Raw genomic sequence first — 23633 nt, forward strand, 5'->3', positions numbered from 1 at the left:
CATTTATATGCATCTATGCTGCTACACAGCCAAAAGATGGATATAGTATTTGCTATTTAGCAAATAAGTGACTTGAACCACTGTTCAAACACCTTCTAGTAAGTCATACACCGTGGTTGAAACTTAAGTGTCCCCTGACTGGACAGGTGAGCATCAATGTGCCCGCACCGTGGCCCGGGTGAGCGCAGCCTTTCACCGCCTTTTCACTTTCTATACTCGCTACCACAAACATTTATAGTTACACCTGCAGCTCTCGCGGGCGCCCAGCCGCACTCGGCACTGCACCCCCCGACCCACAGCGGTGTCCCTCGCAAGGACAGCGGGGGACCAGCGAGTTTTGTGGGGTCTCCCTGTGGCGCCCCCTTCTCCAGCAGCACCCCGGGAAAAGCCCCCGCTCTCACCCCCTCTCCCTCCCCGGTTCGGCTGTGTCCCCTGGGAGGGAGCCGCATCCCAGTCCCACGCGGGGCATCCCCGCTGTCCATGGGATGCCTCCGGGAGGCATTTTTGGGGCAGAAACGTGTTGGTAGGGTTTTCAGCCCCTTCCTGCGGGGCTCGGGTAGCCCGAGGTGCAAGGAAGTCCCGCGGGACGGAGGCCCCGAGGGTCTTTCCCGAAGGCATGTCCTTGGGAGCGGGCGGGAAGGGCGGCTGGGCGTGCGGGGCTGGCGCGGAGGAGCAGCCCGGCCGCGCCGTAGTAAGAGAGCCGCTCCTCCGGTGGTTGGGCTGGGGAGCGCTGGGCTCCTCCTCCTCGTCCCCCCCAGCAGTGCACAGCCGGGCGTGTGACTGACGAGTCTCCCCCCGTCTATCCTTTCCTTTTTTTCCTTTTTTTTTTTTTTTTTTTTTTCTTTGCGATGGGTACACACACCGAGACACGCACATGACAGCACTTGGGTGCCAGCGCCGGTGCATCGCCAGGAGGGCTGTGCTTCACTCCGGGCACGCACACACGCATGCTGCTGCTGCTGCTGCTTCTGCTGCTGCTGCTGGAAGTCTTTCTACACGGGGATTAGCAGCCGCCTCTCGTTCTCCGTATCTCCCTGTCTCTTCCTTCTCCCTTCCTTCCCTTTCTCCTTCTCTCCCTCAAACGCCTGACTGACGGACGGCGGGCAGGAAAAGGTAAATGCGGGCGTGCTGTTTGCTGCCGGATCGGAGGGGTGATGGTGCTGGCGGCGTGCTGCGCGCTACGCCCTCGGCTCGCCGGGCAGCCTGCCTGCCTCGCCTGCCCTCCCGCCGCGCCGGCGGCTGCTGCGGCCGCCGCTCCCGGCTCTCCGCGGCTCGGGGATCGGCTTTTGCCGCGAGAGGTTTGGCTTCCCCAGCCCCCCTCCTCTGTCTTCCCCCGGGCTGTGAGGTGGAGAGGTTCCCCGCTATTGTGCTACTCGCACTTGGCACCGCGGGTGCGAGCGTGCGGGAGCGCTTAGCCAGGGTTTCGCGGGAGGAGGCTGCCTATTAATTGCTGTCTGCGCGGAAGACGAGAGCGCTTCCCCTGGCAGGGAACCTGGGCATTATTTATTAATCGGTGCTGAAGAGTGGCAACGGGAGGACTACTCGTCGTCCCCGCGTCTTGTTCCCCCTCCCCGTTTGCTGCATCATTCAAATGAGTAATTCCTCGCTGCCCTTGCGTTGCGGGGCTCTATCCCCCCATCCGTGGGGGTTCTGCCAGCCGCCGTGGACTGCCATCCTCCTTCGCCCGGGGCAGCGCCCCCTTCCCCGGGAGCCTGCGGGCGAGCGGCAGCGGCCGCGCCGGCTCCTGCCCCGCCGGCCCCGCAGCCCCGCACGGGCTCCCTCAATAGTTGTGGGCACTTGCTCGGGCCGAGTTTGTCCCGCGTCCCTCGCGGCAGGAGAAGGACAGCGGGGCGGATGTTCGCCTCCCCCTCGGCGAAACCCGCGTGGTGCGGGGCTCCCGTGGAACCGAGAGCCCCGCCAGACTCGCACGGACCCCGATCCACGCTCCCATCCCCAGCGGTGCCCGGGAGCGCGCTCGGAGCCGGCAGGGGACAGGAGGGAGGCGGTGTTGCTGAGCCTGCCCTCCCGGGCCGCTCGGGCAGCGGGGCTCCGCCGCGGGGAGGGAGGGGGCGGTCAGGCCGGGCAGCACTGCCCGGGCAGGGACTCCCCCTCCGCGGGCCGGGCCGGGCCGGCTGCAGCGCGGCTCAGGTGGCGGCGTTCAGCGGCGAGGAGCTCCGGGGAGCGCCCGGGCAGCCCCCGGGGCGGAGGTTAAAGCGCCTCCCGGGCAGGGCCGGCTCCCCTCCGCCGTGCCCGTGCCCATCGCTCCCCGGGCAGCGGCACCGGCACCGCCGCTCCCCGCCCTGCCGGTGCCGGAGCGGGGCGGCCGCCGTCCCCCGTTCCTCCTCCGCCGGGAAGCGAGGCTTTTAGCGAGGTCCGTTATGTAATTACAGCGCTTTCTTGTTGCTTGTTACTAAACCCGGCTCAGGATGCTGGCAAGGAAACTGCTACACCGTAGCTTGCTTCTGAAGGAAGCTGATAGTTTGATCTCAGAGAAAGAAAATTAATAATATTTTAGTGCTTATTGATTTTTGGTTACTCACGTCTCATTCATGTTGTTTTCTATGCCTGTCAGTGGTACCTAAATATGCTGTTAAAGACAGAAAGCCAAAAAAAAAGAAAATAGGATAGTGAGAGAAGCAAAATCCGTGAGAACTGTAGAGGACAGCATACCAAGTTGGTTCCTTAAAAAAAAAAAAAGAAAAAAGAAAGTAGTTGTTTAACTTATAGCCTACTTACAAGTAGAAGGTAGGTGTGCTTGCAGGCATGGTGTATGCTCAGCTTGTTGTATTGGATTGTATTTCTGTGTTAATGCAGCTTTAAAAAGGCAACACTAATTTCTACTTTAGTGTGGGTCCAGTGTTGATGCTTAAGGTATTTCCCCTCCGTAAAAACACATTGTGAGTTTAAGCACTGTTCACTGATCCAAGAGATCCAGAAGTCTGAAAGGTGCATACTGAAAGATCAATAAGATATATATTTGAAGATCAAATTGCTGCTGATAGTAGTGATTACATGAAAACTAGGAATAGTCAATGAAAACAACACAGTTCCTTGTTTTCCTCTGTTACAACTTACTTGTCTGTCTGATAATGCATATTTCAGGTAACTGTATAAATTGACTAAATTAATATTTAAATTAGCTAACTATTTAAATTAGTATGAAATAATTAAAACGTGAGCAAAATATGCTGTTTATTAAAGAGCTTATCAAGTACTTTAAAGGGTGCAGTGGTGTTTCATTATATATATATATGTGTGTATATACCCTTCTGATTTAAAGTTTTCTTTTACTTCACCAGAATTCTATGTAGTTTAATTCAAGGCTCATTCCATCTCTCTCTTGTGGGATTAACTCTTGGAAGCATATCAATGTAATCTGTTTGTGTTAAGTCTTGCAATGTTCTTTCTGTAAAGGTGGTGAATCTCAGTGCAGCTCTGGCTAGTGATGTTTCCACCTGGAAATACAAAAAGAACTGCGTAAATAATTAATGAGATAGTGTAATAAATGAAGGTAATCCCACACCAAGGAAGAGTAGTACGGGAGGAAGAATCCATGCAATTTTTTTCATTGTCATTTTCACCCTGATCTCATGACATGCAGTAATTAAAATTTTCACCTAAATTATAAGAGACAGATGCAATGCCCTGAGACTGGCATTGCCGTTTTAAGTAGATGAGATTTCAAGGTACTTTAAAGTGAGATAGTTTATTCAACCCTTAATCTCTGTAACCAAACTTAATTTTTACTGCCTCTGTTGTATTATATCTCAAGATTTATTTTTGTCACGGGCACGTAATTAATACTTGTTCTCCTCTTATGCCAAATTTTGCACTTGTGCATAAAGCTCATCCAAAGGAACCTGAAAAGTGGATCTCCATGGTAACGAGAGAGAGATTGAGAGGGGGAGAGAGAGGATTTTCTCCCTCACCATAGGTCAAGACCAGATGCCTACTCATTCCTTAACTTGTAGCAGCATTCATTGGCACCTTCCTCTCTGTGGTTATTTTGCCTCCTGGGGTGTGTTTTTACTGTTGCCTCATGCTTCAGAGTGAGAACGATGTTACGCTGGATGAGGACAGCTTCTGTTTCTCCCTGCCCTAATCCTCCCTTCTGCTTGCATTGTATTTAAGTGCTTCTATACCTATATGATTTTACTGTGGGATTTTGGGAAATAGCTTGTTTTCCCCATTAGGTTTTTGTTTTGAAGACCTGTCTTGCCTCTAACTCTGTGTAATAGCTGACAGAACCTTACTCATTAGTCCTCATCACATGAAAGTGTGTTACCTCCTTTTTCTCTATTGTTTGTGCTGTTCTTTTGAGTTTTAGATGTTTCATACAATAGAAGCAGTCTAGTAGTTCTTCTCACCTGGGAACAGGGCTGAATTTTATTTTTTTCAGTCAGCATGTGAGATGTGATACTGGGGTTACTGTGTAGAGATGTTAAGCATAGAAAGCCTTTCATTTGCCCTAACTCTGTCATTGCAGAGCAGCAGTATGGAACAACTCTTTCTGGGGGAATCACTGTTTTTTGGGGTTTTTTTCCCTTTCTCTTCTCTGAAGAACAGTCTGCCTAGACTGTGTCTCTTTCAAAGTGGAGATGAACACATTTTATTCTAGATGATCCTGTAGTCAGATACTTAAAACTTTCACTGAGGAAGGTAACGTATTTTCTATTTCCATTCTCCATTTTTGTGTTCAATTTTTGTAGCTGCGATCTCATGAGAGGATACCAAATGGCTTTTTAAATGGCTCCCTTAGGCTGCTGGTGCACCAGGTCTCCCTGGGCATATTTCCAACTCTTTTGCCTTTCCCTGTGACATGTCTTGGGATAATTTGAAAACATCTGCTAAAGCAACCATCTTAATATAAGACAGCAGTCATCATTTGTCACTGAGCAATATGTCATTTGTGGCTCTCTAATTGGAAGACAGATGCTGATGCTGACTTTGGCCTTCTTAACTTGTCTAGTTGGCAGATTGTCTGTAGAAACACTTTGCAGTGCTTTGAAATCACACAGTGTATTTCTACTTTTCTGTGTCTCTGTGTTTCTTAAAGAATTGCCTGTGCCATTTAAAAATCTGCTCAAGAAACCATAATGATAGCAACTAGTACATTCATAATCTGGCTTTCCAAGTAAATTTGACTTTATGCATTTCTCCAGTATCTTCTGGCTAAATGAAAGCCATTTTTAAATAGCTACCTATGTAGCTTTTTCTTTAGCCTTTGTCTATGAGCAATTTTGGATCTCTTGCTGCTGATGCCCTGTCCTTACATTGGTGGCATTTCAATGAATGTCACTCATTTCAGTTCACCTTTGGCATCACCTTGAACTAACTAAAGAGGTTCTTCATGTTCTGATTTCTTATGCTAAGGAAACTAGGGATTTGAGAAATGAACTTGTATCTCTATGAAGGAAATGTACGCTTCTAGATGCCTGGATCCAGGACTGGAACCTCAGTTGCCATGGTTCAGGTGACAAAAGCATGTGTAACCAAAGATCTCAGTAGTTACAGATGGTGTCTTAGACCTAGAAGGTGCTTTTTTGAGCTTTGTGGGTTAATTTTGAATGTAGGTTGCAGTAACTTGAGTTGACTTGCAATATCTTACAGGTTTCAGCATCTTAATATTCTGATGTGGTGACTCTGCTGGGATCAAGTCAAAGATTTCTTGATTTATTTATTTAAATTTTTTTCCTGTTGTGGAAAAGGGAGATAAACGGGTGAGGACTCCCAAAACTTTGTGCACCAATTGTGCTTGAAAGCCTATTAGTTGTTCTGGGTGTACATCCTCTCTGAAGGTACTTCAAGGAATGTGCTGATAGGATGGTAGCTGAGTTATTTTTTCAAATGAAGGGAATGGTTTCTTTTCAACCAGCTTTCAGAGTGTGACTTCAGTTGCTAATTCTATGCTTGTACACACTTTCTTCCCATGTGTCTGTTCCGTTTTGCAGGTGGAACAGGATTATGTATCTGACTGGAGGTCAATAACAATAAGAGACAATGATTAGCAGTCTCACCTACCTTTGTCATGGTAACTTCAGTTTTAGCAGTGTGCATCCAGCATTGAAAATCAGCATTGAGAATTACTTTCTCACTACTGCTCTGTGTGTTTCTTTTGTCTTGTCATCAGGGGAAAAAAAAGAAAAAGGAAGAAAAATATTAAAGAAGGGTGGGCATGAAATCGAGGTGTCTGCTTTGTGGTAGTGGTCTCAAGAGTATTTTTTCATTTATAGCTGGTCAACAGACGTGGTCAACAGTGTGCAGTTGTATTTGTCCAACCAGAAATATTGGGAGTCAGTGTGCTCCATGGATGCAGGGGGTCTCTCATATGTCCAGAGTATGTGAGAATTGCTGTCTTTCCATCCTGCAACAGGAAGAATTTTGGAGACCCTGCAGCATACCATTCACACAGGGTGACCTTCATTTCATGATTCATAGAGGAATGCAACTTCTTCTGTGGTGCTGGAGCTGCATTGGTGCAAGTGTTTCACAGGGGCTTTAGAGATCCTCTGCTTTCATCAAGTCTTTGTCTTCTGGCTATGTGTGACTATTTTTTAGAACATCACTAAATTCTGTTATCAGATTCCATTTTCTAAGAACACACCATAGGACTGGATCTGAGCAACCTGATCTACTGCAAGGTGTGCATTCCCAAAATGGGGATTGGAATTAATGATCTTTAAGGTCTCTTCCAACCCTAACTATTCCATGGTTCTGTGATTCACCTTGCTGTTCTTTCTAACAGATCTTTACTTGCAGGTCAGTGCTTATTGCCAAATTTATTTACAATTTTGTAAATAATATTGATGAATTAATATCCCAATGGAGCTTTTTAGTGGCAATGGGATGGCAAAGTAGTATTAAAAGAGAAAAAAATCACAAAGGAGGGAATGAAAGGGGTAGAATTAGGAGAATTTATTGTTATTGCATATAAATTAAATATTGCAAACATCATTAAAAATTTTAAATTTTAAAATGAATGGTAATTCTGCAATTCCATTCATGGAAGAACTGTACAATCATAAAATGTAATATTTGAGAAGATTATTAAAATTATTTTCTGAGGAAAATATCCCAAATATCTAGATGGCATCTATCTTTTAATAACTGTAGCAAAGTAGGGCAAGTGATTACTAGATTAGTGATACTTTGAAAAGTATCATATGTATATTATTGTGTGAAATTAAATACTCTAGAAGAACAGATAAAATGTCTCTTTAGCAAGCACTGTAAATTTTAGTGAAAAAGGTGGATTTCTTAAAACTTTTGATAAGAATATCTACATGATAAAATAAACTCAAGTGGAATTATAAACTGGAGATGAAATTCTTTTCTCACACATTTGAATCTTGCTCTTCCTTGGAACAAGACCCAGTGCAGGTTTCTTTTCTTAGCAACACCAGCAACAAAAATAAACCAAAGAAACAAGCTACTGATATTGCACTAGGAGACACTACTGCATAGTATTCAAACTAACTGGCTGTCCTATGATCTCAGAGAAAAAATGGTTTTAGTTCCTGATATACTAGAAATTTACTTGTGTACAAATTACAATTGCATTTTCCCGTTTGTTTTGTTTTTTGGAGGGTTTTTGGTCCGTGACAACTACTTCAAAAATGACATTCTTTGTAGAACTGTTTCAATATCTGTCTAATGTCCTTTACAGAGTTGCAGTGGCATGGTAGTTGATGAGCATTCACTTCTCCTTGGGTAGAAATGTTAGTTGGAGTTTCTGTAGGTAACCTGCAAATCTATGTGATGTTTCTTATACTTTGATGGTGTGTGGGTTGACTTCCACAATTATTTGTATGTTGTTCTACATGTCTATAGCATGATATCAATGTTCCTACTGGGAATCTTCATGCAGGGAGTGTTATACAGCAGAACTATATGTAAACAAAAAGCTAAATACAGGGATGTTCTGCCATATTCAAGTACTTTGGTCATTGGCAAAGCAGTTAGTACATGAGGTACTTCTAAAATCAGTGCAGTGTGCTGCAAAATAATTAATGTGTTATGTTAAATTACTTTCCAGAGGACGTTTTTGACAGAATCAAGGCAAGATGCCTTGAGAGTATACTAAAGTTCTTGACCTGATCCTTTGCTCTTTATGTTGGCTGGAATTCTGAGCATGAGCTGCAGGGGCAGGCTGCCTGCCCTCTATGAGATGTTAAATGTTGAGCACCAGTTGGTCAGGCCCATATTGGAGGGGTTTTTTTAAGGTGAAAAAATGCTGAAATGCAGTAGCAACACTTGTGTGTGTTACACTTGTAGAACCCTTCTGAAGACAGAAATATTTATGAAGAGATTACTCAAGGATCACAGCATTTTTGCCTAGGAGAAATTAATTGCATCATGTTTCTTTATTCTAAATTTCTGGTCCCTTAATGACGACACACAGCAAGGCATGGTGAGAGAAAGATGAAGGTTCATCTTAGTGCTCATTTCAGTTTCTTTTGGAACTAAAAAGAAATTTTGTGTCCAATGAGAAGAAAATTTTGCAATACTCAATTTTTGTAGCATACTTTGCACATTTACAGAAACTATTAACTTGCTTTTACTGTTTAACTTTCTGTAGTTTGCTTTGAGCTGATGTAGGACCAAAAATAACTGGTCCATTTTCCCAAGGACTTACGCTCTCTCTAAGAATAGAGAAACTAACATATAGGAAAGCCTACAAATGTAAATTTTATTTGTTTAAAAGCTTCAGTATTATTATTCTGTAATGGTGTAATGCTAAAGTTGATTTTCATATTTAAAATACTACATAATTCAGAATAAATGCTGCCAGTTGTCTGTGCACAGTTCTCAGAGATCTCTGTGTAGTGCTTCCCTGATGAAAGAAAAGATTCTTTAACCTGAGGCTACTGCAGAAAACCCCAGTATTTAATTTTATTGCAAACTAAGAGATACTGATGAATGAATTGTGTGTGAATTTTTTTTTCTTGGTTCAACTGTGATTCTTGTTTGTTTGTTTTTATGCAAAACTGGGATGATTGATTATTTGTAGTATAATTAATTAATTAATTGATGAGTTTGCCAGATCCAGTTTAGCCTTTCTGGTTTCGTTAGCATACACAGTCCTTGCAGCTGATTTATACATGGGTTTGAACAGATGTTGAATGAGGCAGTGTCCTGGTTTTGAGCAAATTGATTTGAGTTTTTTTACTCATTTGTATTAAGAAATGAATGTTGTGTTGATTCTGGTTTTGTGTGTACATGAGAGCCTACTGTAGGACATAAATGATTTCAGTTTTATCTGATGATTTTGCCTTAACATTTAGTCTAACCATAAACTGCTCTGAACTCATCTTTCCTTCCATATCCAGCTCATGGCAGCTACTGCCCACGTTAGCGATATGCTTGATAAATGTGGAGTACCTCTTCAGGCTCACATATGCTTTGAATTTAGGTTTAAGTCAGGATTGATTTTTTTTTTTTTCCTTAGCCACGGGGAGAGCAAGAGTGAGTTCGTTCCCTTTAAACTCCCTTATTCTTGATGTTGATCTTTCCTTGCTCTTTGGTTTTGTAGGGAAGGCTGAAGAGAAACTGAGATTAGCTCTTCAGGCATGTGGGACACTTAAAAGATTTTTTTGATGCCTTTCTGCTGGAAGCAATGGCAACTTCAGGGAGGAAAGGTGAATTCCTTTCTGGAATGTTGAAGGCAGTAAGTGCGCTCACTCACATCTCAGGGCTGAAGAGGCCACTTTACCTATTGTCATCAGGTGGCCTGGAGAATACAAATTTATAGACCTGGTATCTTAAGTCAGTAGCAGTCTGCACAAAGCCCAGGTCAGTCGGACCTGTGGTGGTGCTCACTTGGCTGCACAGAGGGCAGACCCAGCTGTCACAGGTGTACTTCTCAGGAATAGCCACTCAGTGGGTGGATTATTAGACAGTTTTTCTGCATAGTCGTGGTGACTGGCCAGAATTTTGGGAGCACCAGTGGCACAGTTACACTGAATGACATTTTTGATAATAGTAAACACCCCATACTCTTGGTAAAGGAAATAGTATTGATGCAGGCAGACATGTGCCTTTTACAGAGAGTATGTAGCCAATACATTATTTAGTATACCGTGTTATATAGCTGAATAAATAAATACAAGACGCCTATAATAGATCTGAATTGCAGAATCTAACATGATAATGCTTTTCCCACCACTAGCAGAGCTCAGTAATTTATTACTACAATTTGGTATCATGGATATGATTTATTCTATTTTAGTAGACGCAAAAAAATTGCTTTACATCCCTGTAGTAATTTATTACTCAAAGCTCAATGCCTGCTTTGTGTCATACTGAGATTCTTGAAAAAATTGTATTTATTTTATTTATATGTATTTTGGCGGGGGAAAAATTAAGTTTTTCAGCCCATACTATTTTAAACAATTATCAGAAAATTCAGCAGTCAAGAGGACAAGAACAGTTCTTGATCCAGTTGAATTTCAATGACATATCATGCTGGAGCCAAACTGGATCCTCCCAACATCTGATACTGTACCTGCATGAACCCAAATACTCAGTCACTTTCCAGATTGTTCATCTCTAACATGTATTTTTTAAATTAAGCTAAGCTGCCTGCTATGTGTTTTTTATTGCAAGAAGTTAAGCCACAATATTAGAAAGAAAATGTTTAAATACAATAATTTCACGTTTATAAGCCGCACCATTTTGACTAAAATTTTGGTCCGTACCCAAAGTGCGGCTTATAATCAGGTGCGGCTTATATATGGACAAAGAACGAAAAGTTGCTGTTTTAGTTTGGAGGACAGGTGTCTGCTGAGAAAGGCAGGACCTTCTCTTTGAAATGGAGAATGTAAACCCCTTCACTCCAAATTATTATAATTTTGAAATCAAGGAGCTTTCAGGCAAAGATATGGGAATTAGGAATAACAGTTCTTCACTAGGGAAATGAAAATAGAAATACAGTACTACAAAGAAACAAACTCCAAACCACGACAAAGTCAGAGAACAACCTGACACTCTGTCAGGCAGGGTGTTGGTAGCAGTCCCATTAAATGGTGACTGCATCCTCCTGCAGTGACAGATGTGATTCAGTTGAAGCAGTGCTCCTGTACAAGGTGCAGTTTCCCTCTGGAGGTCCAGTGGTGATGTGCAGAAATCCGGTTTTCCTCTGGAGTGCAGTGGAGAAAGGGGCTCCCTTAGTGTCCCAAAACCTCTGTTTTATCTTGGTAAGAAATGTTGGGCTCTTCCCCCTGGCTGGAGCAACTTCCAATGGGATGCAGTAATTTTATCAGTCACCCAGTGGGACTCAATGGGCCATTAGCAGACAATGACTCGCTGGAGGAAGGATGGGGTGTGAAAAGATAAAGAACAATGCCCTGCCTGGTTTCAATGGATGGCCCATTAGCAGAATAGCTCCCGCAGAGATAAGGATCACTGCCCCCACCCTTGACACATGGTGATAGAACAGATACCTTTTATCACACTCTGTATTGTAACCCAAGACAGTTGCCGGCACCCGGAAGTGCAGCTTATAAACAGGTGCGGCTTATAACCATGAAATTACTGTGCATTGATCAGTATGTGTGCTGCACATCTTATCTGTTTAAAATAGACAAGTAATGAAAAAAAATTAATTTTGCTTCCTCCTTTGAATTTGCAGCTTAGTCATGGATTGTTGCCCACAATTTTATGGAGCCTAATCATGTAGTCCTTTTTTAATAGATTCCATTCTTATCATTACAATATGACACCTAAAGTAAGTAAATTAATTCAGTGGAGTCTCTCTGGAGCTAAGTTTGTGTGTGTGCTGGAAAATTAGGTGTGGCAAATGTAGTATTAATGGTTATTTTGTTAAGCATTTTCTTAGAGTTTGCATGGACATATTTTAAGAAGTAGGATTAATTTTTTTGTATTTATTGCTAGGTCAAATACTTTTTGAAAGTAGGATGAAATTAGTCATGCTTTATCTAACAGCTATTTTTAACTAATTCTGCTTGTGCTGATAAATAAAGGCAAAATTAAATAAAGTAAATACTGAACAAAAAACACTGGGGAAAAAACCCTCAAACTGTGTATTTTATCTAAATAGACCAGATCTTGTTCCTCTTTATGCACCAACAGGATAGCATCAGTAGAAAACAGAAATGTATTTGCATTGGAGTTTATTTCAGCAGATGCAAGGTGCAGAAAACTGGGTTTGTGACTGGTGTGTTTACAGGGAGGTAAGTGGGATGGAAGCAGGAATGGATTTGACTTAATGCTAGATTCAAGTAGGTGGAAATGTGAGTAACATAAGGCCAAATGAAAACCTGTTTTTGTTATGTAATTTCTTTTTTTCAGCACCTACGGTTTGGAGATTTAAAAAATTTGCTTCACCCTGGACTGTTTGGATTTTGGGCTTTTTTTTGAGGAAGAGAGGGGTAGAAGTTAATCATCTGGCTAGTGGAACACATAGCCATTGGAGGGAAGAAAAGACAAACAAAAAACCACAAAACAAACCAACAAAAACTCAAGGTCTTCACTTAGCAATATTTTCCTTAGTTAATTAAGGAATGAATTTGAATTTTAGGACCCTAGCACACACCCTGAATTTTAGCACATAGAACATAAAGCCTCAGAATAATCCATGAGTAAAGCAAGAGCAGAATGTGTGTATGAAATGTCTTAATGCTTATCACAACTGACAAATAATTTGTGGAGGTTGGGACACAGTAGTATATGAAATGTGTTCTTTGTCTTCTCCTCAGTGACCAATACAATATTGCCATCCCTGTTGCAGTAACAGCATTGTCATTATTTATTAGGTAGTAATGAATCTGAGTTTAGCAAGGAGAAACGAGTTCATAGGGAAATTGTTTTATGTAACAGAAAATCACATCACACTCAAGTAGTACAGATAATTTCAGAGTTTTCCTTGCCAACTTTGTTGCAAGTGAACACATAATTTGAATTAATTTTATAACATCATGAAGATTTAACCAAGGACAAAGATTAAACAATTTAAAGTTATGCTTTTAGATTTGCAAATATTTACGCTTTTTATTTATAACATCAGTTCCAAATGCGTTTCCTGTTTCAGATATGATAAATAGGCTTTTCCTACTTTCAGATCATGTCTGGTAATACAAGTGAAATAGCACAGTCATTTGAAACAGTAATGTGGAAAAAAAAGTTTTAGTCGTAAGAAAATTGTAGCATGCTGCATATTCCCTAAATAATTAGCTAGGAGGTGAAGTCAAGGCAGATTAAAACACACTTGTAGTTCTAAATTATAATTAATTCTCCACTGTATTTTGTCAACAGTCTGAATGTCAATTTATAATAACCTTTCCAACTATCCTGTCAGGTCAAACATTATTGCAAGCTTTTATTTTTTCTGGTAGAGTGATATCTTTTGTGTCTGTCATATTTCAGGGATCTTCAGGACAAAGCTCTTAGTTATGTAGTTTAGTTTTAGGTAGTCCTGCAGGGAGTTGGTCTTGATCTTTGTCAGTCCCTTCCAACTTGAGATATTCTGTGATCTTACATTGAACACAGAACACACTTTGAAATAAAAAGCAGATTTAAACAGCTCCATATCTCAACGTCTTCAGCAAGATGTATAAAGAGAACCCTGTCCATAATCCAGCATAGCGTGGTGGAGCCTCTAATGTATACACATGCAATTTTTATTGTTAAAAACATCTCATGATAGACCATACATAGAATAATCCATAGGAGCCTTATCTGCTCCTCATTGAAGCTGTGGCTCAATTTAATGTCTATCATTTCCTTAAGCAGGCACTGGCTTGTGTCAATACATGAGCACAAAGATCACATCTCTCTCTTTTTTTTTTTTTTTTTTTAACTTTGGGACCTGCTGGGATGTTAGCCCTTCAGAATGCTATCTCCTAAATGCTTTGCTTTGCCACATGAATCATTTGAAAGGCAGACTTTATATTGCTACTTGGTCTCCTTTGTATGTGGTTAATATTTGTGGGGGTTTAGACATTGTACATGTGCACAAAAATGACACTTTTGAAGGGACAAAAATGGCTATGCAGGTTCAAAAGTTTGAATGTGCATTGATAACTGAAATCCTACTTCAGGCTTGATTTTTTACATTGTAGACATAAATTCCAGGTTTTCTTTCAAAGAAAAACTTAATCCCCACTTGGTGAACCTGCACATAGCCTAAGTTTTATCTCTGTCTCATGTTAGATGTATGTGTAATACTTAAGAGAGGTTGAAGCAGTGCATGAGATCATCTAAGCTGACTTGAATTTTACATACAGAGGATGGAAACTGGCAGTTAAGCTAAATGTTGGAAGATAAAGATATTATTTCTCCCACTAAGGATTCACAGTCATCAAGACTGTCAGATTCATTTGTGTGTCAATTACAGTTTCAGAGGTGAAAAGTCAGGCTGTTTTTCAAGACAAGTTTTTCTAATTAGAGTAATGAATGTAAATTAATATTCCATTAGTAATATATGATAATTATACCCTGATGGGCTGTCACTTTAAGTATGTACAGGGTAAGATCGCAGATGCATTTTTATGTTGTTATGCCTTTGTCAGCTTTAGTTCCCATCAACAGTCAGCTTTATGCAGATGCTCGCTGAAATATTTCAGAAATACATTTTGTCCGTAAGCCTGTTAAATGATGCTGCACGTCTGCTTTGTGGGTCAATGCCTATCTCTTGCTTTGTTTAACATTTCACCAGGGTTCTATGCTTTGACATTCACTAGATTGAGCTTGCAGAGAGAAACTTTACTATTCAGGAAATGTATTGTGTGAGGAAAATCCTGATTACTAACTGTGAATAAATCCAAATCAGAAAATAACAGCAACTTTTTGTAGAACCATGGTGGAAAATCTTTGGAATTCTGGAGGTTCAAAACATTTCCCTACAGTACCAGTTTTTGTAGAGGTGTATCCAATTAATACTCAGAATCCCTGAGTTAATGTCACGTATCCCCCTGAGGGTGACAGTGACACTCAGCATAGCTCTGAGAGATGAGATATTACGATGCTTTCCAGTGAACCTCATGGTCTTCACCTTTCAAAGCAGCTCTGGCTCTGGCACTCATTGCTGACTGTGGGCATCCTGGTATATGAGCCATATTAAGAGGGAATGGGGGAAATAGGGCTGGATATGATGCTACAAATTGAATAGTAGAATGCTGGAGCAGAAGACAGGGACTGTGTGATGCACATCTGACCGAACTCTTTTCTCCTTGTATTGTTTTCCATTCAGGCTAGATCAGAACAATATTTTCTTTGTATTGCAACCTTTACATTTGGCTGAAAGCATGTTTCACAGAGCAAGAATGAAGCTTTCTTTCACTGTTGAAGAAAGGAAGCCTAATTGATGCTGGCATACATGTGTATATGGGCCATGTGTTAATTAGCCAAGGTTGCAAATGAACAGGGATGTTCTCCAGTTGTGTGCATACTGTAGTGTGTATATAGGAACAGTTGCAGTATTTGAATATTCTGTTCATTCTGCACTGAATTAAATTATTTTTTTTCCCAACAGTTTTAATCTTTGAACATTTTTATGCTATTAAATAATGCATTTTTTTAAACTTAACAGAAGTTCCTTTTTTTTCCTTCTTTTTTTTTTTCTTCTTTTTTTTTTTTTCTTTTTTTAAATAGTACCATGTAGGTATACAAGATCCCAAGAAGTTAAGAACTATAGTGCAGTGTGGTCTGACTCTTGGAATAATGAAGGAGTGAGTTACTGTGGAGGACTGTTGCCCTTTCTGTGTCCAGCTGCAAATCTGGGAGAAGAGCTTTGCAATTAGCTTCTGTAAATACTAGCTGACAGCAGAGGAGGGTTTGAGACTTTGGTTTCCTGGGCTCCACTCCAAGTTCTGGAATGAAATACACTTCATTGACTGCATATCTCCCTGCCCCTGTCTCATCTGTCTCCCCTAGCCTGACTACTTTGTCTCCTCGTCTTGACTCATGTTCGTTCCGTGGGCATCATGATTCTTACACCCTTTTTCTCCATTATGGTGAATGCTACCTCTGTCATGCTTTCCATAAAGCATCGATGGAGGATGGAAGGCACTGGAAACAATACATTTTAATCTCATTTTTAGCATTCATGCAATTGTGCCCCACTGAACAGCAATAAGCAATAACAAAGTCTCTTACTCCTCTGCACATTCAGTCAGGTGTGTTCGGTGACTGTTGCAGGTAGAGCATGTTCTGTGGGACTGGAGTACAATGAGGAGATTTATTTCAACTCCTAATGTACTCCTGTTGGGTGAGATGAAACTGCAGATTTCTAAGGCCACCTCTTTCTGAGTTTTATTGCTTTCATGCTAGAATAACCCCGTTGCCCTATTTTTAAAAATGGGACCAGTAGCTTTTAAGTGAGATATTTTTAAGAATTCAACAAAACTTTTTTTAAAACTCATATACTCAGATGTATCCCAGTTGCCCTTCTAAAAAAGTTTAACAACTCTAAACTCAGGAATTTTCAGTTCATTTGTAACTCAGATTATTTCACATTTTTGATTTGTACAAAATTAGTTAAATGATTAAATCTGAACTAAGACCAGTCTGTCTCTGGCAGTATCTGGGCCTGAGGAGATGCAGCCCATTGCCATTTAAGGTGAATTTCCTGTTTATAGGGGAGATTGTTTTACCAGGAACTTGTTGGTAGGATATCATGGATGACTCAGGACAGTGCAGAGTCTCTCAGCCTCTGATACGATGCTGCTTTCAAGGACACTCTACGGAGTCTATAATTTAGCAGTGGATGGTGTTAACTATTCACAGGACACTTGACTTTAGAGTTAAGAGCTGGAATGTGCCTTGATGGACATGGGAGCAGGAGAAAATTGGCCAGGAAGGGCAATTTTGAGTTATTGTTAACAGCAGTTACGACAACTTTTCATAAAAAAAACTCCTTATGGCAGGGAGCCGAGAAATTGAGATCCTAACGCAAAAGCAATTAATTAGGATTGTTTGGGGAAAAGATGACATAGCTGTTTGGAAAAGAACTCTTAGGGAGGTCAATGTGACCTTTGAAATCAACTGATGTGCTTGGTTTTATATCCCATTATGTATTCCTGACAACAGAGGAGATTTTGCTTTAGAGATGTACAACGTAGAGATGTACACTCCATGATATACCAGCAGAATTTCCACACATGGTATTTCCACATTATTAGGAGTAAACAGGACAGGAAGCACTTGTAATTCAAGAGGTTGTTCAGTGAATGGATTCCCTCTTTAAAAGAGAGAGGATAAATGTTACTAAATACTGCTGTTTCTATGTGGAATTTTATTGGAGAAACTGCAACAGTCCCCAAAAGGATAAGGAATCAACTAGAACTGCTGGCTGGTTGTTGGGATGTATAGTGGACTTGAATATGGTGAATATATTAATCATCAGATGATATAGCCTTCAGTTTTTAATTTTCTGATGCCAAATTATGGTTTTTTTAAAATTCCTGTTAAAACTCTAGTGTTCTTAAAAGGTTATGCTGGTAGCTTCATCTCCTCAAATATTTCCTCATTTTTCCGGTTTAAAATGTCTTTTAAAATATTTAATTAATTTTCTGTGGTTTTGTTGTAGTAAATATGTACTTGAAATCTGCTTGAAGAGGTTTTAAAGAATTTAAAGTTCCCTTTTAGTCATTGTTAGTAGTTGAGCAGAAGCATTTGTTAACTTGATTTGATCAGCTCTATGCTCCTTAGTGCAATGAAATCAAATGTAATCTAACATCAGCTTCCTTATATAGGATGAGTAATGAGATTGTTTTCACCCAAACACGATGCGATTTTTTTTTTTTTTTATTTTAGCTTTTTATTTCCATTGGAATTCTTTGTACAAAAATTATGTATGTTGCTCGCATTTTAGAGGCCTCTTGGTAGAGAATACAGTTTATTCAATTGCTAATATTAAACCCACTTTTCTTTCCCATCTGCACCATATAAATGTTATTGACCTTCAGTATCACCATATTTTTCAAATCATATTCACATCTAAAATACTCTTGTAATGGTGACACTGTAAACACTCTGTGTATTTCAGTGTCTTGAGGTAATACTAGTACTATCTGTAAAATAGCATTTCCCATGTTCTCAGTTGAAAATCTCTGGAACCTTGTATGTGGTGTATGGGAAATTGTGCTCAGGGATATTTTTAATGCTTATCCCTTTATTCTGCATTAGTACTGCATCATAGAAGCAATAGCTTGAGGAAGAATATTCCTGCTCAGCTGACAATTCAGGAGGTGTTGCTGTCCCTCAGAGAAAAGATTTAATTATGTCTTTTTCTTAAGGCTTTACTTAGATTTGTGTGTTCTGTGGTGCAGGAGAGGATATGGGTCTTTTTCTCCTGTGGCAGACAACCCATTAAATGTACCTAACACAACTGAAATAGCCGTTCCAAAGAAGAACCAGTTCTTGTCCAGTTAATTACAGCTTTTTGATGTGTCATTTGCTTGAGTGTCTTACCGCAGCATCTTGTTTCCGACAGAGCTTCAGAGCTTGTTTTCATTAAATGTGGGTGTGGCACATTGCCACAGAGGGAAGTCAGCATTGTTTTCCTTGATGTTACAGTGCGACATTAATGACCTCATATTTTAACAGTATTATTTTGTTATAAATTGATTTTATAGAGGCTTAAACTATGCTCTTGCTGATAATAAGTGGATTTTAAGCTTCAGTAATGAATATAAATTTAATGCAATTTGACAAATCCTAACATGGGTTTCAAACAGACCCAAATCAAGTAACTTTGTGATCGTTTTGGTGTTCCTTTGTGGCATTGAAACTATTGTTCTTTCATAATCACATCTTGTTAAGGACCATAAATAAGTTATCTCTGTTCATTTTGCATCAAAATAAACTTTGATTATTTAATACTCCTGTGTCTTTCACATAGTTGCAAAATACTTTTGTAAAAATATTGGGTGAAAATTCCTGCATGTTAAGCAACTGCATGGAAATTATGACCTATTTTCAGATCCTTTTTAGGCAAATGATAAAACGGAAAAAATGCATTTGGAATTAGTGTAGGAAAATGGTTTATTACAGTAACTGTGTAATGATAAGGTTTGAGGAAAAACTGATATATATGGAAACTTGAGAGATTTGCTGAAATTCAATGGATCCAAATGGATTCCAACTTGTCTTCCGTTTGAAGTGCTTGTCTCACAATTGTTCCTGTAGAGCTTTTTACAAGAATGCTTGAAGAAGGATAATGACTTGGGGTTTATATCTACTGCATGCAGAATCAAGAAAAATCAAGAAAAAGTGGGGTTTTTTTCTTGCAAATGCTTGTTTTTAAATATTTGACAGTGCTGTTTTTATATAAAGCATTTGACTGTTGGAAACCATTTTTGTGTTGTTGATGTGGTTTGTATCCAGTGACTTTTTAGACTTGGTAACATGGAGTTGTGTTGGAAGCTGTGACCCAGGTTAAAGCCCACCAAAACAACTTATCTTTTATTTTGGCCCACTGTGGCCACAGGGTACTGCACTGGGACCATTACATTTGGTAGCCAGAAGCTCATTAGTTCTCTCCTTTCTCTCACTTTGAGTATGAAGATTTAGGTTTCTTACACTCCTAAGGCATAGTCCTGAAAGGTCTTCTCCTCAGAAGTAGCAAGGGAAATTCATTTTATCTTGTGAAGTAGTGGATGAAATGTCAGGTTGGGAGCTGGTCTAAGATACACTGCTCATTTGGAGAAGCAGCCCTGGGCTCAGGCTGCGTGCAGATATACAAATAAGTCATGATTTTAAATTGAGAACGCTAGTATGCTACTCATGATGCAAATGCAATAAGTTAACTCCATGCCTTTTTTCTGATTTTAGTGACCCTCCAAATTCCCTCCTTATTAGGTGACCTGAAATTTTGTCATGAACAAAGTGAAGTATGAAAATTTTGTAACTTCAATTTATTCTGCAAATTTACATACATATATATAAATGGAAGTTACAAAACCCGCATACAGATAGGCAAATGTTGTCTCAGTATCTGCAGACCTCTGTTTGGATATTTTGGGATTATGTTGGATCGCAAAACTAAATGGAGTTTTCATGCAACTCCATGTGTTTTTGTGGTGGTAGCTCAGAGCTAATTTAAGATTTTCATCTCCCTTCTGTACATGAGAGGGGGCAAGAATGGAGGCCAAGTTCTGCTTTCTTTGATACTTTACACATTATCTGTAAATTTTCTCTATTTGTAGTTAATGTTCATGTTGTTGCAGTGCCACATCCATAGACTTATTGATATTGGTGACTTTTTGTAGAAAACCAGTTTTGCCCTTTGGTATCTCTACCCTTTGAAACTCTTAAGTGAGTAAAAATCCCCAAATCCAACAAATTAGGTTATAGGTATGCATTTATATAGTGATATAGCAGACCAATATATTTAATAATCAATATAGGTGACTAATTAATGTCAGACTGTACTCCCTGAACCTTACCTTCTTGGATTATTTAGACTAATATTTAGAATACTTATCTTTCTAAAAAATCTTACTGGCCACAGCAAAATACATTGTACAGATATTTTCACATATATATGACACCTTTCACGGTGGTCATGGGCTCTCCATGGAGACCAGCAAGACAATAATTTCATTAACATTTTCTTCTCTCTGGTGTCCTACAAGTAAAAGGTAAAAGGAAAATTGTGTACTTCTTTGATTAGTATAAAACTAGGTCATCAATGATCTCCTTGCATGCTAGGACTTTGAGATGTAAAACCAAATTAATGTCCCCATATCACTTCAGTAAGAGCCAGTCTCCTGTTACACAAAACCCCACAGAATTTCTGTCTGATTGGGGTTCCCAAAAACTAACCAAGTTCCCCTAAGTTTTTTTCTGTGTTTCATGCTATTACAGCTGTGTTGCTTAATAAATACCAGGCGATGTCTCCTTTGGGGACCCATTTTTTTGATAAATTCTCCATAAAGCGATAGTACTCTTGTAAAGACTGTTAGCAGGTTGGCAAAGTTTGGCTTCTTCCTTCATGTAGCAGAATTTGGCTCAATATAGTTTCTGCTACCTGAACTATTCCCCAAAGGTTTTCAAGAACTGCTGTAACAAAAATCTCCACTCCCTTTTGGATAATAACCACTTATGACTGGTGCATTAAGGGTGTGTTTGATGTGTGTGTCAAAATGTGTTCATATGAGAAGTTTGTGTTGTCTGAAGAACAATCCTCTTAGATATTTACTTAAAGCAAAAGCAAATCCTGTTGATCTGCAAATTACAGATGTGAGACAGTGAATGTAAAGTTCCCCCCACCATCACCACTTGTGCCAAAAGTTTAATTTTCTGCAAGTCTATCTCTGAATGGAAATTGCAATCAAAAATTTGCATTAAATGTATTGAGCTCCCAGGGTATTCTGAATTTCTTATAGGCAGATTTGGGGATAACTGTTTTGATCTGTTACCACTATGTGAGAGCTATTGGAAGGACTCATGAGCAGCAAGTAAATTTTACTTGAGGTTTGTTAATGAAGTCCTGAAATCTTGGTGAATCACCCAGGAACTTGGACTTAAATGTGTGTGTGTGATCAGACTGGATATAGCATGGGCTCAGGGAAACCTATTATTGTCCTCTGAGAAGCTAAACAAGATGAAGTCATGTGCAGGTCTGATCTCATTAGTTAACATTGTTCCTGATCTCAGTGTTGTTGACCTCTGAGGAGGCCTAAAAAAAAAGTGAATTGTCATGTAAATTCACAACATGCCTATACTAACATTTTACTTTCCTGGTAATATTCTTATTTATTGTTATAAATGAAAAATGGTTTCTATTAAAGCAAATGGTTTAAGAATTTGTAACATCAACACCTGGTGGTTACAGTTGTAGAGAGAGCTATTTTGAAGCAGTGTGATAGGACTTGCTTTGTTTTGTTTTTATGACAGCAAATGTTTGCTTTGAAGAGGGAAATAACCAGAATAGTATTCCAGGGTTAGTGTTTTCTTAGATTATGATACTTGCTATTATGTTTTATATACTCCTGATATATTAAGTAGGTTGTGACAGACCATAGTAACTTCACAAAAGAATTTCATCATGCAGATCTACCAGTTTTTTAAGAAGTAAGTGATGAGTTTATTGAATATATAGGTGAGCTAAAGGAAGTAAAGCAAGAAGAATGTCATTTTCTTTGCCCCAGTGAATTTTTGTTTTGACATCTCTACCACAAATGTATCTTAAAATAAAAAAAAATAAGAAATATGTCTAAAGCATAACATACTGTAACCAAATATCTCTTTATTTCCTGATTCCTCTTTGCTGCTTGTGTTTATTTCTCACTATCTTCTATTTATTTTCTCTTTTTTAATAACTTCAAAATACTAAAGAAGCTAATGTTTATGTTTTAAGTTAATGGCCCTCTTTGAGGAAGGTACAACTTTTGTGTTAAGAGTTTTTTCCCTTTCATTTGCTAATTTTACAGATCTGTAATATGATATTCCCTATATTTTGTGAATAGAAATTTTCCTATATTTTTCATAGAAAATTCTTTGACAAGTAGCAAAACATAAATTATTCACCTTAAAGTTGTGTTGCTTTAGCAGTAATTTCTTTTGAGCAGAAGGAAGGAATGATACAACAATTTATAAGGTGCATGGTCTCCACTTTGTCCCTTTGGCTAATTCTAAATAAGAGATGTATTTACATCCAGTTTCTGTAAATCAGTTTTAGATGTATCATAATAGCAATAATTAGCATTTTATTCTGGTGCCCTTAAAAATATTCATAGTTTGTGGATATACTGCTGCAGTATACAAAACCTCCTCAAGGTCTTGGTTGGGTGTTTAGCTTGAAAGTATGAAGAAATACGGAAAAACAATGCAACATAGATAAATGAAGTTAGGAGGTCAAGTGTGCCCTCCTTATTTAATGTGAAGAAACATGGGATGCTGGAGTGCAAATTTAATTTCTTTTTATTCTTAGCGTTCATGTCAATAACTCATGTCAATGCTTTTATTTGTCTGAGCCATAATGCAAAATCTGATATTACATCTATAGTCTTTTGCAATGCTAGATTTTCTTTTTGTCTGTGAAAATAATGTACAGTATCTTCATTAAATATACTGGCAGCTCCAAAAATGATTAATTAGTCATGCCCAGACTTGCAAGAAAGAGTAGCGTAAGTAAAAGAAGCTGTGAGATCAAAATCTTTGGGGAGAAATGATTAAAGAAACTGTTGGTTATGAAGAGAGACCTACCTGGAAACTCCAGGGAAAGAATTCAGGGTGGATTGAGATCCCTATAGTGTTATGAGGAAAGATAAAATGCTCACACAAATTCTGGGGTGGAGAATGGGGAGCATATGCTGTTATCAGTGCAATAACCTTAAATGCTTTGCTCTATAATTAACAGGTTGTCATTACTAGAAAAATAATTTTATTTTAAAATAAAATTGTAAAAACACCTTTGAATTGAGTGTTCACAAGCTCATGCATTTCAATTTAAATAGAAACATAAATGAAAGTGTACTAACATTATGTTTCAGGTCTTCAGTTCCAAAACAGGATATTTAGAAGAACTGGGAAAAACACATAGGGAAGTTGATGAACAAATAAACTCAGGACTTTTTGAGAAGGAGGGGAACACAATTACCTTTATTATGGAAGAATCTATCTGAAACTAGTGGCCAGAAAAAAATACCAAAAAACCCCCAAAAAAACAG

The 23633-nt window shown here is 39.5% G+C and overlaps 1 protein-coding gene across 5 annotated transcripts in view; it reads left to right on the forward strand.

Annotated features, from left to right (window-relative positions):
- Positions 1 to 707: 707 nt before the first annotated feature.
- Positions 708 to 23633, forward strand: part of DLGAP1 (DLG associated protein 1) — a 405081-nt gene continuing 382155 nt past the window's right edge. For 4 of the 5 annotated variants that reach the window (XM_033057058.1, XM_033057071.1, XM_033057048.1 and 1 more), the window contains exon 1: positions 708 to 1113. The gene's annotated coding sequence lies outside the window, so the exon portion shown is untranslated. The remainder of the gene's footprint in view (positions 1114 to 23633) is intronic. The other variant, XM_033057083.1, reaches the window with a different exon arrangement.

Source organism: Catharus ustulatus, chromosome 1, assembly GCF_009819885.2.
Source record: "Catharus ustulatus isolate bCatUst1 chromosome 1, bCatUst1.pri.v2, whole genome shotgun sequence".
NCBI lineage: Eukaryota > Metazoa > Chordata > Aves > Passeriformes > Turdidae > Catharus > Catharus ustulatus.